This window comes from Pogoniulus pusillus, chromosome 20, assembly GCF_015220805.1.
Source record: "Pogoniulus pusillus isolate bPogPus1 chromosome 20, bPogPus1.pri, whole genome shotgun sequence".
Lineage (NCBI taxonomy): Eukaryota > Metazoa > Chordata > Aves > Piciformes > Lybiidae > Pogoniulus > Pogoniulus pusillus.
Genome location: NC_087283.1, coordinates 5,826,047 through 5,851,027, shown reverse-complemented (window position 1 = coordinate 5,851,027; position 24,981 = coordinate 5,826,047). Strand labels below are relative to the sequence as shown.

Genomic DNA, 24,981 nt, shown 5'->3' with positions numbered 1-24,981 from the left:
CTGTTTGCTTTTTAATTCTCTTCACTTTTCTTTTATAGTGCTTGTTCCTCAGGTAGTTGCCTGAAATTCAGAGCTCCAGAGGGATGTTTGAACCTTTCCTTTAGTGAGCCCTCACAGTCACTGCATGAGGAAGTTTTCTTGCCTCAGATGAGTGCAATCTCCTTTCTGTAGCAGCACATAAGTGTCCTGAGCAGGTGAGGGCCCGGTGATGATGTCCACAGTGCAGTTCTGCTCCATGTGGCAGCTGAGCCAGCAGCCAGGTGTCATGCCACAGACCGCTTTGCTGACTGCATTGTGATCCTGCTGGAGCATAGCACAGAGAGCTGAAGTCAAGTAGTAGGTGGGGTGTTGCTTTACACAGTGAAGGAGTTACTGATATAATTTGTGGACAGAGCTTTAGCCAGATGTTATCTATGGTGTCAGAACTACAAAATGCAAGAAGCAGAGCTCTGCAGTAAGGGTTAATGCAGCCATACCAAAATCCTTGCTGACCTCGGGACAGCTGAGCAGGGACAGTCTCCTTGCACAGTCTGGAGCCACTCTGCTTCCTGAGCCTGCAGGGAAGGGAGGGGAGGGGACGGGAAGGGAACATGACTGCCAGCACCTTCTCCTGGGAGGCTGCCAAGAGGAAGGAGCTTTCATTTCTGTGGAAGGTTTGTCAGTTCCTAACCATTCCAGCCATCTTTCTGGGAACCACTGTGTTGCTTCCAGGCAGTCTCAGGAGGAGAAGCTGTGGATATCTTGGTCTGGGTTGTCCTCTTGGGAAACATGGCTAGTAGCTGCATGGAACTGTGTTGGACCCTAGTGAGAGTATCTATACTGAGATGCATAGCACTGATTTTATTTTGGGCTGTTCTTTTGTCCTTGGTTATGTTTTTACCCAATTCTTGCTGGTTTGTTCAGGGGAGAAAGTGGCCATGTGGTGACTGGAGTGAAACGGAACTCTGGCAGATCCTCACTTCCCTGGAGGGTGACAAGAAAGAGATCCTTGGGTCCTTATAGTCCAAAGTTGTGATTTATTAAAGTAAATTACTTCTTCTTCTTTTTTCATTAGTTTTTGAGTTATTTATTATTACACTTTAGCTCAGTTATCAAATTGGAAGCAAATGGTGGAAGAATGTAAATGAGAAAGAGTGAAGCTACTTCTCCTTGCCATGGCACTTCGTATACAATTTCTTTAAGCCCGAATGGCTAATCTTTCCATAATGAACTCGAGGATGTCTTTTCACATGAGTAGTTTCAGTGAGTTTAGTGAGATTTCATGCATTAATAGCTAAGTGAGATTTTACCTCTGAGAGCATCAAATCCTTTTGGAAAAATCCTATAAAGTTTAAGCAGAAAAGAAACCGAAGAATTTATAGCAAAATGACTCAAGCCTACAGAACCTAAGGGAAGGTTTTCATAGATCTTTTTAAACATCTGGTAACATTTTGCATTAATGTTTTGTTTACATGGGGTTAATAAACTGAGCAGCAGTAACAGGGATTACAGGGAAGTAAGCAATGTTTGGGGGAAGAGGCAGTAGAAATCACCCTTATTAGCAGTCTATTAAGCAGTTGCTCTCAAACAGTTGGTAACACTTTAAGAATGCTTTAATGGACATCTTAATCATTATTCTTCTATATAAAGTATTTAAAACTGGAGTCTCCACATAAAGCATGGCATGGTCATGTGTCCTGTTACATTTGAGTGCAGCAATAGGATATTTGTTCCCTTCTTTAGGGTTTCTCCAGTAAAATAGCTCCTCTTTCCTATTGTGTCTGCCAAATGTGTCAACCTAATCAAAAGAATGTGGTGTTTCTCAGGCTATAAACACACTAAACATCTTCTGTAGAACATTCTGCAGTCATGGCTTGGGCAACTGTCCTGTAACTCTGGCAGAGAAGGAGGCACACTACCTGTTTAATTACCTCATCTAGGTAATATAAATGAAAAGCTTCTAACTCAGTAAGACAGATGAGAAGTTAGATTTTTAAAGAGTTAAATAGTTTTTATTAGGAATAAACCTTCACTTCAGAATTTGACCCTTCATGGGGACACACGTGGTGCATTTCAAAGTGGGTAAGTGTAAACTAGGAAAAGCAAATGATCATGCTTCTAGAAAGTTGTTTGTCAGGGGGAATGAGTTTTGGTGAATTATTGTTCTGCTTGTGCAGAACTCACAGAACAAATACAGGGTTCTGAGTGCACAACTGCTGTTAGAAGAGCAAGACCTTGTTTTTCCTCTCTCTGTTACAAAAATGAGCAGATGTTAGGGCATACTTCTTGATTTTATGACAGAGATTTCTAAAGGCTAGCAATATGTATTGAAAACGTCATGATATCTGCTGGAGACTGATAAAGGAAATTAATGACATCTAGAATGATAAAGAAAAGTTTAAAAATGCTTGATTTAAAGCAGCAGTCATAAGAGGAAAATCAACATGCAGAACATTGATGTCTGATTCTTGAGGTGATGTATGGGTGTTGTTGTAAGTGATTAACAATGTGTGAGGAAAGGGAAACTTGATTTAAAACAACTGAGTGGGGAAACATTATATGAGCCACTAGGAAAAGAGGGAGAAATTCACTTTACTTTTGAAGTGCAGCAGTTCAGGCTACAATAATAAGAACTTTTCTCCAAAGAATGAAAATTCAAATACCTTACCTTTGATATCCTCTCCTTGAGCAGTAATTATGTGTGGTTTCTACAGAAATGCTCTTCTCAGAAGCAGTCTATGAATATAAGAAACTATCTTATTAATTTTTTCACTCTTTGTAATGTTTCTAATCATCATTAATGGCTTTCATTATTATTCAGTTATTCCATTTTAGAAAAGCCTGCTAGCTATGCCAAATCACAAGATCACAGGATCACAGGGTGTTAGGGGTTGGAAGGGACCTCTGGAGATCGTCACGTCCAACCTCCCTGCCAGAGCAGGACCATATAATCTAGCGCAGGTCTTGAGAGTCTCCAGAGAGGAAGACTCCCCAACCTCTCTGGGGAGCCTGTTCCAGTGCTCTGACCCTTACCATAAAGAAGTTCTTCCTCATGTTGGGGTGGCATGTCTTTTCCTGTAATTTCATAGGATCATAGAATCAACCAAGTTGGAAGAGACCTCCAGGATCATCCAGTCCAACCTAGCACCCAGCCCTATCCAGTCAACTAGACCATGGCACTAAGTGCCTCATCCACTCTTTTCTTGAACACCTCCAGGGACAGTGACTCCACCACCTTGCTGGGCAGCCCATTCCAATGGCAAATCACTCTCTCTGGGAAGAACTTCCTCCTAACATCCATTGCCCCTTGTCCTGTCACAGGACATAGCATGAGAAGAGGCTGTCCCTTCCTTCTTGACATGCAGCCTTCAGAGATTCATATACACTTATTAAATCTGCTCTCAGTCTTCTCTTCTCCAGGTCTCTCAGCAGGAACATGTGAGATTCTATGGGTTATTGCTTTGCCAGATTCTAGAACGCTAAGTGATGCTAAAATGAATTGTTAAGAGATTCAGACCACTTGATGACTGGCCAGTAACATCCCAGGGTGTACTTGCAAGCAAGAACATTTCAGTCACAGAATTATGAAATAGAGACTTGAAATTATATAAAACACTATTCTGGGCTTTATAGTTTTCCCCCAACTGTTTGGTGTGGTGCCCAAGCAATCTGTGATTAGCTTTGTCATAAAGACTAAATCCATGGGCTTATCTTTAAATTCTCCCCCACTTTCTAACCAGCATAGTTGTGGCAATTCCTTTATGAGATGAATTTTCATCTTCCCCACTCCCAAGCAGATACCCCATCTGGGGACCTGATTTAAATGGTTATCAGTGTCACCGAAACACACACTTGCCTTTTTTCTCACTGGCTGAGGATATGCTGTCCTTATTTGCTTAATAAATGGGCATTAAGGATCTTCATTTTTTATGCTTGCTGCACATTCATGTTTTATTATTATTTTATTCTTTCTATTTATAGATTTTACATTAACATTTGATGAATTTTCCACACAAATGGCAATGCTTGATGTAATTCATATCACTCTTAATATGTACAATTTGCATATATTATCCCAAGCAATGACCTAGTAAATGAATTAAATAAGCCTTGGTAATAAGAATGACATATCTGAGCCCATTTAGACAACAAAAGCCAATGCCTCACCAAAGCAGGGCAGTACTGAGAAAATACAGGCACCACTTCAGAATGCACTATATATTCTAATTCATCCCAGCCTCTGGTGCAAAGACACAAGTACCTTCAAAGAATGAACCAGTGACTGAAATAGACTAGTTAAGGGTAATATTTTCAGTTCTTCTGGTGAGCAAAATGTAATTGTAACACATTCTTGAAGAACAAATCCTCCAATGAGTTGTATGAGGTTTTTATTAACTTTGAACCTAAAAAACATTAATTATATCAATTATATAAAAGCAGCATTGAAATAATTATCATTGCTTGCTTTGTGAAAGCCATGTTGGGCTCTGAGCTATTCTTTCTGGAGGAGCTGCCACAAACCAACCATGTACGGAAAAGACTTGCAGACATTTAGAGTGATGGAGCAGGAGTGTTAAACAGTTTCTAGGTAGTTTCCTCTATGCCTGCTTTACCTGATAACATTCCTGCTGCCATCCATTACACTGGGTAACGTCACCCAGCTGGGATAGATGCATCTTCTGAAAGCTGCAATGGGATCCATTTGGATTGTGTAGCTTCCATATTATTGTATGACTTAATATTAGCAGAGAATTTATTCCTTTAGTGATAATTTGGTATTAATACCAATTTCAGATATTATTCAATCTCTCTGTTGTGGTCATGCTTTTTCTTTTTCTGTTCTCAGTGATTCAGATTTACTTTATTGGACTCAATTCTGGTTTCTCACAGGTTCTTACATTTGCTTCACAGGAGCTATTTGTGATTTACATTAATTTCATGCTATTGGAATTATTCCCAGTGATCTCATTGTGAGGGTTTTTTCCTGTCCTTACAATTGCTCTTTGCTTTCCCTCTGGCAGCTGTGGAAATCTTTGGCTTTGCCTACATAAATTAATGATTCAAACTAAATTTCTTTGTTTGGTGAGAAAGTTGTGCCTGTACAGTGAGGCCACATAGCTGGAGTACATGAGAAAATATGTCTGTATGTTTATGCCAGTATGATTTTATTTGGTGAAGTAACTTCAGTGTGATGTGCTATGTCTATTTTCATTAGACTACCAAACCTTCCAACACCACTCTGCACCTTCTCAGTTAGATCATTGACTGGCAAGACACATTTACTCACTACAAGTCATATCTGACAGGTGTGCCAATCTATTTCCCTCTGTGCTCTTGATCAAACTTAAACCAAAAATGCAACCAAGACAAAACAGGTAATAGCTCCCTCAGATTTTCAGGGGAACATCATGAACACCCTTTGAAAGCCAGCATGTTGGGTTTCTTACTAGTGCTCAGTTCCACATAAAGAGCCAGCTTGTATTTGAATCCAGTTCTTCTCAACCATCTAGATGGAGAGACAGCCTACTCTGGAAAGGAACAATCCCTAGCTATTTTACAGCAAAGGCAGAAGCTTTTCTGCAGCTAAAAAACCCATATGGAGGACACTCTACTGCCAAATTTCTATCTATGAAGTTGAATAGGATCCAGCATATGTGGCTCCCTTGATTACACTGCTGACCAAAATGTGCAAAGAGAAATGTGTTCTTTCAAATGGACAGCTCCTAAGACAATTTGGGCTTGAAGGCTTTTAAAATTCAAATTCCACCTGGACAGATGTAGTCATCAAGGGAAAAAACCCTGAGCTCTGCCATTTTCTGCTCCTGGTAAGAGGCACTACCCACCCAGAGTGTAAAGCATTTGCTGCATTCTGCATTAGCCAAATTCTCTAGCTCATTTAAAAGTGTAATTTAAGCCTCTCTTTTTTTATCCTTCACTATGCCTCTCTGATGACAAAACCAGTTTTCTTACTCCCAGCTGCTGGTAGGGTACATTCACTATACACTCCAGGGAAAGGTTTATGTTATATATTAGAACCCAGATCACTTGGTTGCAGGTAGCACCAAATTGCCCCATAAAGGTCAGCTCAATACAGGCTGCAAAACCTACCCAGGAAGCAGAGTGGATACCTGTGGGAAGCTGACCTTGACCCACACAGCAGCTGTAGTTGTACTCAGAGGAGGTAGCTTATAGCTGCATCTGTTCAGTCTCCATGCACACCTTTGCTCATACTTGACTAGGTCACTGCGATGAACAGCTGCTGTTATTGGAAAGCCCCAGCTAGTTTTGTCATCTCTGAACCCTTCTTACAGGATCTCTGAGCTGATGAAGAAAGCAATCCAGAATCAATGTCTTAACTAGAATTTAATAGACAGAAGGAAGGTAACCAGTTCCAGCAGCAGCCTAACACAATTAGGGAGCCTTTATGGGCAGTTTATTGCTGTCTCTGGTTTGGGAGAAGTCTGTACATGCCAGCAATGCCACAGAGTAATCCAAGACAAATTCAGATGACTTGGTAGCTCCAGCAGGGCATTTGTCACTGTGTGTACATTTTGTTGGTGTGAAGCATTTGGTTTAATAGTTGGTCTCACTCAGCTAACAAGCCCTGTCTGAACAGTGGCACCTTAAGTGTTTAAGCTTTGCATTGATTTTAGGCACTGATTTAAGATATGGAGAACATTGAGCCAGACAGGTACCTATTTCAGATCAGTGTGACAGCCAGCAGCAAACAGACTGACTGTGACTAAGGTGTAGTTCTTAGAAGAGGATCTTGAAAAGCTATTCCAGTGTCCTGGCCAGTTTAAAGATAGGGTGACACCATTCTCCTTTATAGCTACTCCAGTTAGAGTGTCAGGTGTATGGAAAGTCTTTGAGAATCAGTAGGATGTAGGCATTTAACCTGCTTAAGTACTTTTGTAAATCCCTTTGGACATCCACCTAAACTGTTAGGCAAGAGAGCTTTGCATTTTCAAAGGCAAAGTAAGGACATGAAGTAATTAATGCTCACAACATTGCTGTGGGCTGTACCATCTACATGGGAGAGGAGACAAATGAAGGAACTAAGGTTACATGGGGATGCAGAGAAAAATGGGATCTCTTGATAATCAACCCTGTGGTTATTTCCTTCCTGTTATTCTGCCTTACTGTTGCTTGTAGGTGATTAAAGTTGGATCCATAGACTTCCTGCACAGATGAAGTCTCAACTCTGACTCACCTGCCATCCTATTAATAAAATATAATAGAAAATGAGGACATACCCCTTGTGTTTTCTCAGGTTCCAATTGTTTCCAGAGGCCCAGACAGCATGGAAAAGTGTTAGTAATGCTCTAACACAGGACAAAATCTTTCACGAACCATGTGTCTTTGAAAGATTGGGTTTTGATGTGCTGTGCAAAAAAAGTTTTCTATTTTATAACCTTTTTCTTTCTTTCTTTTTTAAAAATACATTTTGAATCTACCTGACTCTGTTGACTAAATTTCTACAATAAGAATGTAAGTTTAAGGATTTAGGTGCAAAGAGAAGAGCAGCAGTTAGGTAGCAGGGTTTTTTTTTTAATGGAGAAGTGATTAGACAGGTGCCAGCTGGAAACAAGTTTTGAATCCCACTGTATTTCAGATCTGCATTGCAGCCTCAGTCAGCTATAGTCTGTTGGGTTTGGAGAAAGGCTGGAGAAAGACAATAGCCATTACTATATATATGTGCTCTGAGGAGTGGCTGCACTGGCCTGTGGCAGCCCCATGCATTGAGAGCAGATGCTAAGGCCTCTCTCCAGAGTTTGTAACGAAAGATTGACCAATAACTGCAGAGATCAATGGCTGCATTTTCCATGGTGGATGTTCTCCAGACACCATTAGTGAAGTCACTCAACAGCATGGGATACTGCTTAGCAGCCCTGATATGCCAAGTCACCAGTCAGATGGCTCTGGACTTCAGTGGAATATGCCAAGTGGCTGGCTAAGCTCTGCAAAATGTGGAGCCAAGACTGCTAAATTCCATGTGCCTCCAAGGCAGGCTTCAGTCACTGTAGGCACCTACATGGATCAAGACAGTGGGAGAAATCCCACTATAAAACTGAAATGCCAGCTGGAGATGCTATTGCAAACTGTAGAAAGCAAGCTGCATGGTGGTCATTCCTCAGCTTACAGCCATAAATGCCAGGTCCAGAAGCATCCCTAATCACTGTGCACTCCAGCTTAAGAATACAGTTGGATCTAAACCAGATTACATTAAAAAAGACTAAGCCAAAGACTATTCAGCAAGAAGTAAATTAAGTTTTCTTCTATTTTTGGGATGGACTATCAAGATACTTGACAGATTGAAATAAGCAAATAAAAGGCTTCTCCTTATAGAAGGGACACCAGAGTTTGGTATGTGTTCTGTGTAGTCTTGAGCTCAGCTTTAGTAGCTTAGTCAGAGCTGCATGAGTATTCGTTGTGCAAAGGTGTGAGCAAAGCTAGACAGAGTGGGAAATACAGTTAATACTTGTCCTGTCTTTTTCATGAGCAATTGATACCAACAGATACTTCATGAGTAGTTTTAAGTCATGGAAACTCTGTTCTTCCTGTCTCAGCTTAAAGAACACCCTAGATCATTTAGTGTGAATTATTCATTTTTAATAATTTGTCTGCCAAGCCTTTATTTGTTGGGCATTGTACATATGAATGGGCTGCCCAGGGAGGTGGTGGAGTTGCTGTCCCTGGAGGTGTTCAAGAAAAGACTGGCTGAGGCACTTACTGCCATGGTCTAGTTGACTGGATAGGGCTGGGTGATAGGTTGGACTGGATGATCTTGGAGGTCTCTTCCAACCTGGTTGATTCTATGTTCTATGAATAGAAGATAGTCACTGCCTTGAAGTATGACACTGAAGACAGAAGTGGTTGTACAGCCCAGGAGTAGCAGCAACAGAACTGAGTCCTAGTTCGTTGCTCTAAGCACAGGGTCAGGCTGTGTTTCCAGCCAGAAAGCTCAGAATTACTTTTTTTCTAATGAGTTATTCTCATATATTGCATATGTGATACTCCTCCGAGTTGAAACGTAGTCTGTAAGATTGAGGAGGTTGTTTTCCAGCTTTGCCAGTCTACTTTTACTGCTCCTTCAGTCTGGAAATTAATTTTCCCAAGGATTTTGCTTTGGACTAACTTCAGGTTCAGAAAGCTTAAATTTTAGATTGCTTCCCCTCCTCCCCCTTCCCCCCAGTTATCCCCAATTCCTGTGCTTTCCCATGTTGGACTTGCACTGGCCCAGGAGAACCAGAGGAAGCTGGCTTTTCCTGAGCCATCTGTGCAGCAGCAGTAGATAATAATGTCATCAGGACACTCATAGTATTGCAGTACCTTTCATCACTTAGGCAGTGTCTGTTCAATGTTCATCCTGTGCTGCGTTGTCAGCTCTAGGCACATGACCTCCTTGGACTCTAAGCACTTGCAGAATGTGATCAGGAAATAGCTTTGTGGTTTTCTTGATATGGTCATAATGTCTGCAAGTGCTCAGCAGCTTCTATTGGGGTGTCCTGAACAGAATTATTTGAAGGAGAGGTGGAATGACAGCACATTGCTTCCACTTCTTCATTTTGTTAGTGAAACAGAAATAGTGCCTTAGATGAAACCCTGACATCACCAATGTCAGTGACATCAGGATATACTGGATTAATCCTAACCACTTCCATGGGTGACATCTAGTAAGAGCTGATATCATACTATTTCTTAAGTGTTAGTAATTTGAATGTCTAAAAGTTTTTCCATCAAACCTGACATGAGGATGTCTCTGATTGAGATCTCTCATGCATAGTTGTGATTTCAAATGGACCTACTCGACCCTACTGCTGCATTGATAAGCAGCGGAGGAGAACTTTGAGAAAGTGATAGCTGATATCTGACAGCCACAACATTTGCAAACATTACATGAACAGACCCATATATTTTTCTGCCTGCCATTTCAGACCCATGAAACTTATCTGAAAGGTTAGGAGACAAGGGACTGAAAATGAATCTATTACACAATTGCTGCAGGGAATTGCTGAGCACAGTAATTAATTGCTGGTGTATTCATTTGCGGCAGGAGGAGCAGCAGAAGGAGAATATCTCATTGAATTTAGAATTGTATTTATTCATGTATGCACTGTGGTGCTACAGCACAATTATTATCTGACACGTTGGAAGCAGACTTGTGCTCTGTTAGTTGCTTGAGCTATGTGCTGTTATTGGGTGATCTGCTACAAAAATGCACAAAACATTTGTTTCAAGAGGTTCCTTTGGGATTGTAAATGATGCCTCATGGATCTCGGCCTGGCAATCTCAAAATCCAGCAAAAGACATAGGAAGATCAGCTTGGCATCGTGTATGGTTAGTCTACAGCCCCTAAAATGCTGGTGTGTCCACAGGGGAGGGAGGAGAAAATCTTGAGTTCACAGGTCAGCACTCTCTAACCAGGAGCTCTGGGTTTTTTTCTCTGTCTGGAAGGAGCCACGGGTGCAAGCCTGTCTGTGCTGCTTTCCAGTTTCCAGTGCAGTGTTGGCACCAATCCACAGGCAGCCACTCATCCAGCATTCCTGGCTAGAGGATCGTTTCAGCAGCTATATAATACATCAGCCAAAAGGAAGCAAGAAGGAAAAGGAAAATGGAGTTATGAAGTTAAAATCAAGAAAATAAAAATTCCAGGCTGCTGTAGTGTGGCAAGGATTGCTGGTGGGCTAATAGGTTTATTTGGTGAATCTGCTGCATGATTACTAATAAAACCTCACTAATCCTACTGGGAGATTTTTGCCTCTGGACTGTACGTTATTGTTTGCAAAAAGCTTGTGAAAGCTGACATTGTAACAGCTGATGTAAAGGTTTATACTTTGGATGGGTTTTAAATGAGTAAATATGCACTAAATGGTGAGTGTAGGCAGAGCCATAACAAGGACATGATGTGCGAGTGCCACATCCCAAGAATGAGAGGAATGCTGTGTGCTTTGCATGCCTTCAACCTATGCTGATGTAATCCCAACCCACCAACCTCAGCTGTGGAGAGCATTGTGGATGGAGCATGTGCACCATCTCTACCCAACGCAGCAAATGTAGCATCCAGAAAGAAATGGAATATAGCCAAACCTGTCACTTCAGAGCAGGGTGGGGGACCAGGCTCTTCCCAGCACACCTTCTGTTCAGAGTGTTGTGATGAAGAAGAGCATGGTCCTGTCCTGTTGCTGCAGTGAGCAGTGCCTTGCTCTGGAGGAGCCAAGCTGATGGCTTATAAGGTTGCTCTACACAAAGGGGTAGAAGAATCAGGTTTGGAAGTTCTTAAAAACAATCCAACTGCTTCCTCCAGTCTAAATGAATGTGAAGTTTTAACCTCTCTTTCCCATTGGTCCGATGAGAGAAACGATTGGAAGCGATGACAGGATTCTATTGCACTATTAATATGATGGATTCAAATTTGTGAGAAGAAGTGAACCTCATTCAGTGCTTTATTACTTTCAGAAATTCTAAAATCAATGCAAGATATGCCATAAGCATCATTCTTGGCAGGCACTCATTGAGGTAAACATATAACTCAAAGATAGCTTGAACTGAATTCTGACCAATTTAGCAAGTAATAAGCAAGGCAGTCTGTGATAAGAACATTAAAAAGAAGAGACAGTAACAGAGTTAGGAACAGATGGTAACCATAAATAATTTTGAAAGAATAATAATATTTTAAATTTATATATGATGTCTTTCAGTTGGGGAAATCCCACAATGCTTTACAAAACTGAATTTCAAAGACAAACTTAAACCCAACTGCAGCATTTCTGGTATGAAATATGCCAGTCATTGCAGAGTCCAAGCAATGCCAACTCATTTGGGACAAGAAGAGAAGAAGAATTTTGGTTCATTGCTACTGCAGCAAGACCCTGGCTTGATTTTTTTGTCTTTTCTTTCCTCTCTTCTAATCTATTTAATATATCACTGATCATAGTAGCTGGATATCTTGCCATAATACATCACTATTATCCAGACAGATCACTCTCCTTACTGTTAACATTATCAGATACAATATTGCTCTTAGAATCATAGAATCAAGCAGGTTGGAAGAGACCTCCAAGATCATCCAGTCCAACCTAGCACCCAGCCCTATCCAGTCAACTAGACCATGGCACTAAGTGCCTCATCCAGGCTTTTCTTGAACACTCCCAGGGACGGTGACTCCACCACATCCCTGGGCAGCCCATTCCAATGGCAAATCACTCTCTCTGTATTACAAACTCAAAACAAGCAGCAATTTGGCTTTATCCTATGCAAAAGTAAAAAAAAAAATTACATTCTCAGCAAAAATGTCTCCCAAGGCCAAGTAGTGACAGTACTTACTACATCCATGTGTGGGGCATATTAAGTCCTATGTCAGCCTAATTCTGAAACCTTTGTCTTTCCCTGCAGAACATAATTGCTCCTTCCAAGCGCTTACATAGATCAGCCTAACTTGAGGCAGTCTTCTGATCTCAGATAAACCCAGGCAATCTTTCTGGCTTTAGTGGAATTAGGCCAACATAAGTGAAACTAAAATTCACCCCATGCTATATGAGAGCTGATAGGTGTATAAGGCAGTGTGTGACGTCTGAAGGCTACAATGGAAAAGTGCTGGAGGACGATTGGGAAGAAGCAGAGGCTGTGTACACAGAGCAATGGAAACTATTCAAAGCAGCTCCAGCCCTGAATATTCTGTGCAGTCCCTTCAGAGGGAGAAAGATGTTACATGATAGCCTGGGTGTTTGAGTGGATAGCCTCTGTATTACAGAAATAACATAAACCAGAAAATGCTGGAATCTTCTGAGTGGCAAATGACACAATCTGTTTGCAGGAATGCTGAATACAAAGTGGGAAGTGATTTGGGGTAAAATTACTTCATCTTTAATACTTTCCTCTTCAGATCTGTAGGAATCATAGCATTTTCCCCTTCCAAGCTCACATCTTGGATAATGGCACCTGCATGGACTCTTTATGTCAGATGAGTTTTATATCAAGTTTGTGGTAACTGTCCTGGAGTGGTAGAACTGGTGCAGGGTACTGAAAATGGAGGGTTTCCTTGTAAAAGCAGATAAAAAGGTTGGTGGCAGAGCTTTACCTGAGATTAACTTTTTAACCCTTCTGAAAAGTTATCCTAGCTTGCACTCATTGAACATATGTAGCTCTCTAAAAGCGGGCTGGGTGTCATTTTCTTTGATGCATAGGATCCCTATGCTGGCACTCCGTGGTACCTGTGATGGCTTCCATGAGATGGTGCAGACCTCAGGTGTGAGCAGATCTGCCATGTGTGCGCAGAGAATAGTGACAGCCTGCCCCAGGAGGTAATGCAAAACCAGCACCTGTGTCACTATTTTCTGTGGTCAGAACTGCTCTTGGCAGAGCACTCAGCCTGCATTTTGATGCAGATGAAATTTGGATAACAAAATGAGCTGATGTGTTGTACAGTAGCACTCAAGGCTTGCTGGCATCTCCTGCAGTAAGAGTGAGTAGCAAGGTCAGTGGAGTGGACTTTGCTCAGTACTATTTGTTAACATGGACTGGGTAAAATCTTCTTTCCTGGCAGTTAGAATAACTCCTGCTGGTTTCACTGTATCCAGGCTCACTTCTACTGTTTTTCAGTCAAACCATGTGGTTTTAGGGTGGAAGGGATGTAGAGGAATGCAACTGCATTGTCACATGCAAAGCAAATATTAGCATTATTAGCATAGCTATAGCTTCAGGTTACTGAACAGTTGTCTTGAACATCATAAAAAAATAGAGTCTCATAGTTTATTGTGTGTAAATTACACATTGAAAAGTCACAGAACCACACAATCAGTCAGGGTTGGAAGGGACCACAAGGATCATCTAGTTCCAGTCCCCCTGCTATGGACAGGGACACCCTACCCCTGACCAGGTTGGCCAGAGCCTCCTTTAGGAGGCTTGCCCTTTAAGACCAGCCTGGCCTTAAACACCTCCAGGGATGGGGCCTCAACCACCTCCCTGGGCAACCCTTTCCAGGGTCTCACCACTCTCGTGGTGAAGAATTTCCTCCTCATGTTCAGTCTGAATCTACCCACTTCCAGCTTTTCTTCATAAGTCCACTCAATCCAGCACATACCTGCTTTTTGGGAAAGATGAGTGCTTGGTTTAACTGTGGCAATTTGTTCAGGAATCCCTGGACTGCAGCTTAGGTGACAGACTGCAACTCATACTTGCAGGACACGTGTATAAGCATGCACACCCCTACCTGCATGGGCTTATTACTGGTACCTGAGACTACTGCAATATTGAAAAGGTTCCTTAATTCTAGACCTGCTTCTGTGAGACACTGGGCAGTCTTGTGTTCATTTGGTTTTCATTTGGGATTTTGCAGCAGAGTGGATTAGTTTCCTGATTTTCTGCTTGCAGTTGCCTATCTGCAGTCTATCAGGCTGTGGTTCCAAGGTTAAATTAAAATGAAATTTAGAAATAGACAAGATTGCATGCATCAGAGTTGACACTCTTGTCAGGCTTCATATCCTTGAAGGCTGTCACCACTTCATATCCTGGAAGCTGGTGCCTTGAACTCTCCATATATGTATGTTCTGTACAGTAAGTCTGGTGGCCTGTCTGCCTCCTGATGAGCATGTGTCCATAGCTAGAAAGCCTGTCACTGTAACTGACATCCTTATCTGCAGCCTGCACAGGGGGCCTCAGTTTGGAGTGGACATGGAGATACAGCACATCTCTGTGCCACCAGCACAGAGACAGGGAGCTGGCACATTGTGACCTACTCCTGGATGCATCAGGCTTGAGAAATGTGGTCCAGGAAACACCCTCCTGGCCTTCTAAGAGTGGATTTGCATTCAGGAAGCTGCTTGTACGTGGAGTTATGTCTCTGCTAACATAACTGCACCCTACTGTGGAGATGTACTGCCTCAGGGTGACCCTATGTGCTATACTCCAGGATTCTGACTTCTTTGGAATGTTTCAGGGCTCAGTTTTTGTCTTTTCACCTGAGTTGAGGCAAGAGGGGAAAAAAAAAATATCTTTAGTTTATCCTCTGTTCTACCTTTCAGGCCTGTCAGTGCAGTAATATCCTCAAATATTACTAAACACACAAAACCTCCCAATTTACATAAATTTTAGTCCATCTTATAGGAATTGAGTCATTCATTAGCCTGTTAGTTGTGTTTCTTCCACATCCTTATCTTTGCCACACACACTTCCAGATTGCAGGACACAGGTTTGGAGGTCTGTCTACAGGTATGTCAACATTTCTGGCTGTTTTAAAAGCTCAGTACCTGCTGAAATGAAGAAAAAGGTCTGAACACTAAACACCCACTGATGCTAACTTAACCACTTTACATCCATTCCCTCTGGATGATTTCTATTTGCTGTCTTCTGGAGGGTGACCTTTTGTGTGCCTATCAGTGGCGAGACCACAGTGAGCTGGCTGACCACAGTAACTGCTGCACATCGCTCTGCTCGCTGCAGATTAGGAGCATGGGAGCTATCTCTGGCTTCTTTTGACTTCCTTTCCCCCCTGTTTCTCACTTGTAGAACAACTGAAGAAGAACAAGGCTGAGGTATTTCCTGAATGCTGCATTGTGCTTGGCCCTGCATGGTGCGCAGAGGAGGCAGGGAGAGAGGTTAAAAAGAGCCATTGGACTAGCTTGACTCTTATGTCAACCAACTGCTTAGAAAAGAGAGGGTCGACAGAGCCCAGGGCTTCAAAACAGTGAGGCTGGGGAGGCAGGGCTGGCAACCTTTCTAGCATCAGCCTGCAGAATAGTTGCTGCTCCATATGATTTCTGTTTCTGCCAGGAAATGTGCTCTTGACAGTAGGAAAAGCATTCTATAAATACTCTGTATTTATTATTTTGCTGCAACTTTTTCACTATGCTGAACTTAGATCAATAAAATCAGAATAAAGGAGGAAAAATATCAAAAAGATAAAAGCAACCCGGAGAGCTGTGCATTCCAGAATAAACACAGCACTCCTTAACTTGGTACAAGGCACTGTTTGTGCCTGGCTTCCCAACAGGGGTTCTTGCACATCCAGTAACTTTGTTTGTATTTTGTAAATTAGCAGATGGTTCTTTGATACAAAGGAGAAATTGTTCCCACATCAGACGAGTATCTCTTTCCCCCTCTCTGATATTAGATAAATCATAGAGGAAGTCACAACCACAATTCCTCAAAGTAAAGGGGAGATGGAGGAAAGAAAAAACCCTATGTGTATGTTAGCTATAAAGTACATTTGACACTGACTATAGTAAATCCAAGCAGGTAAGTGGATGTATTTTCATTTCCAACATGTCTGAGATGTGTACCAGGACATCTAGGGTACAGCCAGGTTGGCTTGTGTGATCCTTTTCACTGTTTCCTTCCCGGAGAGGCTGCCTGAATCTCATCAGTTGAGGAAATTACTCAGATAAGTGTGTCACTGCTTTAGCTGGGGAGTAGTTTTGTACTTTACATGTAACCATTTTATAGAATCACAGAATCATTTAGGTTGAAAAAGCTTCTTGAGATCATCCGGTCCAACTGTTGACCCAGCACTGCCAAATCCACCGCTAAGAGGTGTCCCTCAGCACCACATATTCGACATGTATTTAAAATACTTGCAGGGGTAGTGACTCCACCATAGTGACTGTCTGTTCCAGTGCTTGACAATCTTTTTAGTGAGGCACTTCTCCCAAGTATCTAACCTAAACCTCTGCTGACACAACTTGAGGCTGTTCCTCTTTGTCCTCTTTGTTCCTTGGGAAAAGAGACTGATCCCCTCCTTGCTGCAGCCTCCTCTCAGGTAGTTATGGAGAGGGAGAAGATGTCCCTGCAGACTCATGTTCGCTATACAACTCCAGTTCCTTCAACCATTCCACAGAGAACTTGCTCTCTAGACCCTTTGCCAGCTTCATTGCTCTTGTTGGAAGCTCCCCAGTGCCTCAATGTCAGGGTGGAGCGGGTGCCTCACTTGGCGATGTACGTAAGGCATAGTGCCTATTTACCAGAAGCTGGGCTTGATCTTGGCTGGAGCCTCAAGGAAGTAATTTCAGTAATGCAACAGCAATTCAGTAAGACATTTACAGACTAGATCTAGCTAAAGCATATTTCACATTGCTCCAACATCACCACCCCCTCCCCTCATTCCCTCTGCCTTTTAATTGCTAGCCTGGAAATTTTACTGCTGCAATAGTCAACTCTCCCCTTGTTTACTTGAAACCTTGTCTGTACAGATACTACAGTGATAAACTATCACATGTTTCTCCCTGCTTGTTTGTCTAAATTACACAGCAGAGAGACTGTTCTTTGGGACAGACCTTCTCTTTCTGACTTGTGTTTGTATAATACTTAGTATTATGAGTCTGTGGTTGAGCCATACAAGCATGACAGTTCTGTAAAGAAAATAACTCTGGAGATAAGATTCTATTTACCTGCTGCCCAGCATTTTTCCATGCAGGTCTTTGTCTAGAAGTCCTGCAGGAAAAAGAGATTCCTCTGCTGTTTCCAAGTCTTCTGTGCCCTTGTCATAGAATCATCCAGGTTGGAAGAGCCCTCCTGTTGCAAAAACCTGATTAGCTTGCTGTGGGAACATGATCAAGGCCCTCACAGATCAAAGGCAATACCACATGGACTCCAGACTATTCTATGTGAATTATGCCGGAGACCTTTATTAATCGTTTCAGCTCTCAATATATCCCCTCAGGGCACAAAGCACACGCCTACACATTAGCATAATTAGTCAAGGGCAACCCACTCCATCAGCATGAACCACACCTTGTTTTTCTCATTAATGAGGTGTCCATTATCTATCCTTTCTGAGATAAGGTAGCCAGCAGCTGGTCAGCATCTGCCTGTTATTATCCTTCTTCACTTTGCATTCCCACAACCTCCAAGATCGTCCAGTCCAACCTATCATCCAGCCCTGTCCAATCAACTAGACCATGGCACTAAGTGCCTCAGCCAGTCTTTTCTTGATCACCTCCAGGGACTGAGACTCCACCACCTCCCTGGGCATCCCATTCCAATGCCAATCATTCTCTCTGTGAAGAACTTCCTCCTAACATCCAGCCTAGACCTCCCCTGGCACAACTTGAGACTGTGTCCCCTTGTTCTATTGCTGGTTGCCTGGGAGAAGAACCCAACCCCCACCTGGCTACAGTCTCCCTTCAGGTAGTTGTAGACAGCAGTCTGGTCTCACTGAGCTGATTGACAGTACTCTGAAGATTCATCACTGGCTGCAGTGTACTGGGCCCAGTACTTGCAATGGTTCAGATCAAAAGAGAAAATGCTTTCTCTTTCTGAAGCTTTGTGGCCAATGTAGCTTGTGGCCAAAGGTAGAACAAATTATGGTGACTTTTCCCACAAACACTAGGTTGCAATTATGGAGAAAATCTGTGGAAGTACTCATGCACAGATTCAAAAGGTATGATTAAAGCAGAATGGATTTAATGCTCATTACAACTACTAATATTTAAAGCAGAAGGAAAAGAAATTGAGACAAAATTTGCATTATATATAGGAAAAAATATGTACCATGGAAAAAATACACATCAAATGCTAAACATGGGCACAAACCCAATCCTTCTGATTTTATAGTCATTGAGAGTGGCTCTGTTTACTTCCTGGGGACTCGAATGGGATCCAGTTCCACATCTAACTTTCTTAATTCGTGAATGCTCCTCTTGAAATTGATAATTTTTCTCCAATTAGGAATGTAAGACAGGTTTTGGGTAGTACAGCTCTCATGCTCAGTACTTCATCAGAGACATGATTTGAGAGAAAGCCCTTGCAAGGTAATGCCTGTGACTGACATGTGTGAATTTATAGTGATGCTTTCTTCTGTTTTCCAAAGATGACAGTCCTAGGACATATACAAGGAGATAGTTAACCTATCAAGAGCAGTATAAGGAGTCACCAATGTTCCCAGTGCTCTAAATGTTCTCAATGTAAATTAGAGTGTGCAGAGGAGATAAATCACACATTAGATTCATTTGTTCATTGTGACTGCTTGATGACTAACCCATCCATGGGTGCTTCTTTGTATTTATCACTGAGCATAACTGGGTAGTTATAGGTAGGAGGTAAATCAGATCTGAAAACTGAGAGCACACCTCTGCCCAGTGCAGCTCCATGTCCTTTGAGCAGTGCTGCTGGTTGAGGTGCTATGGTTTTGTGACAGTTTTCTCTCTGCTGAACATATCAACCCTTTTCACTGAATGCACTGTGTTCAGAGTTAAAACCTGGGGTCTGACTGTTCTTTTGACGTACAACTGTGAAACTCATTTTCTGCAACACAAAACCACGAACTGTGTGAAAATCTGCATTTTTCATCAATATTCATGTAATATTTATAATTATTTTAGTCTTGCTCACACACCTCCCTTGTTTTCTACTACTCAAACCAGCTTTTTGGTAATTAACTTGACTTTCAGTCCTCACGAGTGGCATCTCCTCTGAAGCCTGTTACAGACATTGTTCTAAATTGCATAATAAAATAATTGTTTAGAGCTGTGACACACTCAGCAAAATGGCTCCACTTCTGTTTGACAGGGTGAACGCCTATAAGCTTTTCAAAGCAACTGGTTTAGCACTCTTCATTTACAAAGAAGGAAGGGAGAGGAGAGAGAAGCGCTACTCTGAGAACAGCTTGTCTCGTGGTGACCTACTTTCTCCACCAATCTGCGTGCAGCCGGAGCTGCTGTTGTATTGACACTACATATCCAAGCTAAAGCAAACCCAGCAGAATTCATGGCCTTAGAGATTGGCTCTAGAGAAGACAAAAGGCCTTCTGGGTTTGTTATGACTCTTGGATGTGCAGGCACTGCAGGACTGAGATGGAGCAAGCTGATTTTCACAACCGAGTCTTGTACCTCCTCTTTCCTGTGAGATCTAAAGTAGATTATGCTCACGTAATGAGGCCACTTTGTGCCTAATCTCTCAGGTCAGGTACATTTATGTGTAAAGCAGATGTTGTTGGTCCAGGGAGAGTCTCCTCATCTGCATGGGGAACTTGGGCAAAGATCTGAATTTGCTCCTCATCAGCATTTTCTCTCTCCTGAAAAGGAAGTCAGGAAAACAAGAGAAAAGGGATGTGCCTAGGAGAAATGCTAGGGTGCCCATTTGTCATGCCTTTGGCTCCCTTTTAGCCCCTAGAGATTGCTTGCAGACAGTGCAAATCGGAGTAGCTGTAGAGCAAATCAGAACAGCTATGGAGCTGCCCTGTTCTCCTGCAGAGAGTTCTGTACAGAGCTACAGACTAGGAAATGGAAACTTTTATCTGCGTACCCATGCAGCGGTAAACACTTTGTTATCTGTTCTGTTTGGAAATTACTGGGTCATGAGGTTCAATTAATGATCTTTGGGTTTTGCTTCTCACTTGCTATCACTAATTTTTGAAAGGAAATATTTTTTAATGGGTTTCATGTGTGTAAGTCCTGTTGCAGAGAGTGGGAGGAGGCACTGTGAGTAAAAAAATACCTTGTGTTGATACTCATCATCACATCAGTTTGACTGTTTCAACCAATGTTTTCATGAAAGCTGATCTGTACCTCACAAAGCAACCACTCCTCCTTTGCCCCTGAAAGTCTCATGTCCTTTAATGGAAATTAACACAGTTTCATCTCTTAGCAGCTTGCTGCAGAAAGCTCCAGTAACGTCACTCTTCACCAAAACCTCCTCTTTATGACTGGTTTTAACTTAGAGCAAGAGCCCTGTTGATTCTGCCAAGGAGAAGGACCATAAACCTTTGTTTCCAAAACATGGCATTTCTTTTATACCATTCTGGAGGTTTCCTTCTGCAAGTCCTTTCTTTTGCATCTCCTCTGATGATAGTATTGTTTATAGGACAATGGCAAGATGCCTTAGGGTTTGGGTCCTAAAGAAAGAGAGTTGACCTGAGTTTAGTAGTACAAGTATAATGAATCAAACCAGAGCCTTTAAAAAGACCTAAATGAGGTCTAGTAGAAACTACTTATTGTTAGGTGAAATGTTTCTGGGACTTTCTTGTACCCTATTGCTGGAACCCTTGTGGGAAATTATAGGCCAGTGCAGAAGCTGAAGACATGAACTGCAGTAACTGCTGCACCTTGCCTTGCTCTGTGGCACGGCCATCCCACATCAGGACTGCCTTGTCGTGAGCTGGTTTAATCTGCTTTTAGAGTGGATTAAAGTGGACACTTGTAGGGTGGACTAAGAGAGTCCGTGGATAAAGCCAGTGTAGGACACCAGGTGCAGTTATTACACTGAACTTCTTCCCCACTGAGATCAGGGTGTTTTAAATTCACTTGATATAATGGATCCCACTCTTTCTAGGAGCATACATGTGGGTGAAAGTTTGGCATCTGCCATTCTGCTGAATTTGTGTTTTTGGGGAAGTGGTTTCTCTCTCCATCCCATTAAGATTTCTCTGCCACCACTACCTATTGCTAGATGTTTCTTGGCTACCTGAATTTGTTCTCTCATAAGCCACGTGGGCTACTGGGGCAGGAAGCTTCATAGGCTGCTTTCATTGTCATGCTGCTTGGTTTTCAGAGGCTTGGCTTCAAAGGGTTTGGTTTGCATTGAGCCTTTTGCTTTGGGAGCAGTGCTGAACCTCACTGCCTTCTGGAATCATGCATGTATGATCCAAAAGTTCCTGCACCTCTGAGCCATGGCAGCCAATGGAGAGCTCAAAGGTGGTAGGAGCTGCTCTTATTATGGTATTCAAAATCTTGAATATTTTTTATTAAACTGCCTGAACAAGTTGTTTGATTCCTCATTTGGCAGAATGCCTGTGTCACATAATTTCAATCAGGCAACAACAGCTTAAGCTACAATTCCTTTTGTGAGGTGACTTCCCAGTGATGTGCTATGGGAGTCTGGCAAAGCCAGAGTTGAAGAGGATGAAATTGTAGGTGTACAGGGTCAGTTTTACAGTTCAGAGAGAATTGCAGCCAAACAGACTGAATCCCTACACCTGCCATCTCTTTCATGCGTGTTACTGCTTCACATTTCCCTTAATTTAAATGAATTTTCTTTTAAGTTTTTGATATTTAAACTACTCTTGTAAACTACAGGGCCACAAACTGAGCATCACAAATTCTAGTCCTAGCTTTCCTTCATATCCATTTGGGGACGTCTGAGCTCGGGGAGCCAGGACACTGAAACAAGATCTGGGAGTACACATCTCTCCCTTTTCTATCTTTACATCTTTGGAAACCCACAGCTGAGGAAAAGCTTCAGGTTAAGGCAGCCAAACCAAATGGGTTTCTGTACTGAATGATCTAATTGCCAGGACTGTACTGTGATGAGTGTAGATATAGCCTGCAAAAGCCTTTGTGAATGTGTTCTGTCCTCCTGCTTCCATTTACTGTGCTGTGTAAATAGTTGTGTTCCTCAGTGACTAGCACAAGGATCAATTCCTTAACATCTGGAAAGAGATTTGAAAACCTAGAGCAATGATTTTATAATGATGCTCAATCAGTGCCTTTAATGTTAATGTCATTGTATGAATGTTCATTGACAAATTAAGGATGCATTTTAAAACTGCCTTAGAAAAGTCAGTAAAGATAAAGTCTTTGTTCATCAGTCTGCAGTTTATAATCCTGTTACAGCAATGTTCTGCCCTGTCTTTTATGGAAGTGTACTGGAGAGATGTGGTGCTTCAATGACTTCTCAATCAGCAAAGTTTACAACCTAGTTCTTTCCTAGCTCCACATGTTTGACTTGACTAGGGTGGTCTTACTTCTTCTAAAAGCACAATCAATGCCTTGCATTGTCAACACCACAGAGATAAATATGTGCATTGCACTTCCCTCAGAAGGAGCAGCACTTCCAGCAGGAGGAGAGCAAACAGACTTTCTTGCTGTTTTACTTGCAAGTGTATCCTCTAGGTCCCTTGGGAGGTTAATTTTTAAAACTTTTATCAACAGAAGACAAAACTGAGTTCATCAAGTGCCTTTTCAAAGCCTCAAATGAAACACAGGCTCCCATCCTGCTGATCAGGTCAGCTGCTGCATGGGGACTGCATAACCACTACCAGCCTGCTAACCTGCCCTGCTGGAAAGCTGCACTGCACTGCCTAAAATTGTCCATGGTCTGCTTGCACTGTCAAGCCTCAGCTGTTGTTTCAAGCAAGGGATATCTGTGTAGATATCTGGCTTCTGCCCAGAGCCCAGCATCAGGCATTATCAGGCTCTGGTTTTGGGGTGATGCACATGAATTACCCTGCATTGCCCTTCTGCCATGCTGAAGTTGTTCTGGACACTATAAAAGCTGAGGCCAAGTGCAGCTCCATGTAGCCACAGCTAAAACCATGCTAGAGATGTGCATTCTGCATGTAAAGTTATTAATTCCCTTAACCTCTCCAGTAAATCTCTTTCTGCCACAAGCACGCACTGATTGTTACTCCTCCCAAAGAGAGCTATGGGAGAGAATCAGTGTCAGCAAGGTTAAGTAACTCAGTCCATAATTGCAGGGACTTGTCCATAATTTCACATTCCCTGTGCAGAAAACGAAGGCTTTTCTTTCCCTCAGACCCTGTGGTTAAAGGCAGACAGGCTCTGGCCATTCTGTGCACATCTTCTAAGTGTAGTAGGCTCCTCATTTGACACAGATTTCCAAGCCAAGGTGATTAATGACTCATATATATTTATATATATGATGCTACAGTGATTCTTAAAATAAACAACATTCCTTGATTTGAAAATCCCAGGAGATGATTTTTAATTTCTCTAACCAGTCTGGGAATGTAAAAGACTTTCCTGCAGTGCCTTATTGATATAATTTGACCTTGCTCAGCAGTGAGGCTCCCTGATGGAGGTGTGTGTGGGGAGGAGGGGTGTGGGCACACATGCAAAGTGCTCTTACTATGCCTGTATTCAAATTCTAATTCCATATTCTTGTAAGAAGGATCTCACTGGGAACCAAAAATAGCACAGACAGAAAATATTCTTACAAGAAGATTGTCACACAAATAAGAACAGTTTCTCTTTAACCCATTCTCTTATCAGCTAAGCTCTCTGCAGGCTCCTGATCCTCCACTGGTGCTTTGCTTTAGCCATTGGCCAAGAATCAATTCATGAAAAGGACCAATTTAATAGTAACAAAATAACTCTGTAGCTGACAGCATGCCACCGAGCAGGATTAAATGAAGTGTGCTTACCTCGTTTAAACAAAATCCAGGTATTGCTTCAGCGATGGTAATCTGCCACCTTTGTAATAGGGGGTGTGTCTGAATGTTGGTGGCTCCTGCTGGGTCCTTTCTAGATTTGAACATCTTCTAATGCTCTGTTGCTTTCAACGAGCTAGCACAAAATGCATGTCTGACCCAAATTCTTCCTTCCAATCACAATTTCCTGTATAGAAAGAGAAGATGAATGAATGGTGATGCCTTTATTTTTATTACTGCAGCACCCACAAGCCTCACTTTGGGAAGAGACTGGGTTGTGCTAGGCATTATAACCACACAGAACCAAATGACTGTCTTTTCAGAAAGCCTATCCTCTAAGTACAGGAGGGAGTGGCAGAGGATATGGTAGAGGGTGCAGGGAAACCATGAATTTGCTTCTCCAAAGCTCCAGCGAGTGGTGCGACTTAGCAGAACCTACGCACCCCAGGTGGAAGCTGATCAATGCAGGAAATAGATCCATTGGAGAGGGTGCCCACAGGCTTGCAAAGTGGTGTCTTAGAGAAGGGGGAGGTGGCATGGCACTCAGAGAAGAAGAGGCAGAGGAGAGTTGATCCTATGGATCTCCTGGGTTTTGTGGCTCATTTTGGGGCAGATCCAGTCTGGAGAGTGTTACCGGCAGTCTGTGAGTGAGCCGATTGGTCAAGTCAGCTTTTTGCAGCAGTGTGTTAATTCCCCAGCTTCTGTGACAGACAGCTACAGATAAATAAAAGCTACCATCCTCTTCTTTTATTTGAATTTGTTTATAGACCATGGAGAAAAGCTGATGGTTGCATATTTACCATACAGCAGATGTTCATAGTTCTCAGGCACATCATCTGCCCAATTGCCCATGGCTTTGTCTATTCCAATTATTTTTCCCCATATGTACATATTGGGTCACA

At 42.3% G+C, this 24,981-nt stretch overlaps 1 long non-coding RNA gene across 1 annotated transcript in view; it reads right to left on the bottom strand.

Annotated features, from left to right (window-relative positions):
* LOC135184328 (uncharacterized) overlaps window positions 1-24,206 on the bottom strand; it is a 49,735-nt gene extending 25,529 nt beyond the window's left edge. Inside the window, exons 1-3 of the long non-coding RNA XR_010305981.1 lie at window positions 24,074-24,206; window positions 17,364-17,487; window positions 2,648-2,715 (exon numbers count right to left, since the gene is read on the bottom strand). This is a non-coding gene — a long non-coding RNA (uncharacterized LOC135184328). The remainder of the gene's footprint in view (window positions 1-2,647; window positions 2,716-17,363; window positions 17,488-24,073) is intronic.
* Window positions 24,207-24,981: the final 775 nt, after the last annotated feature.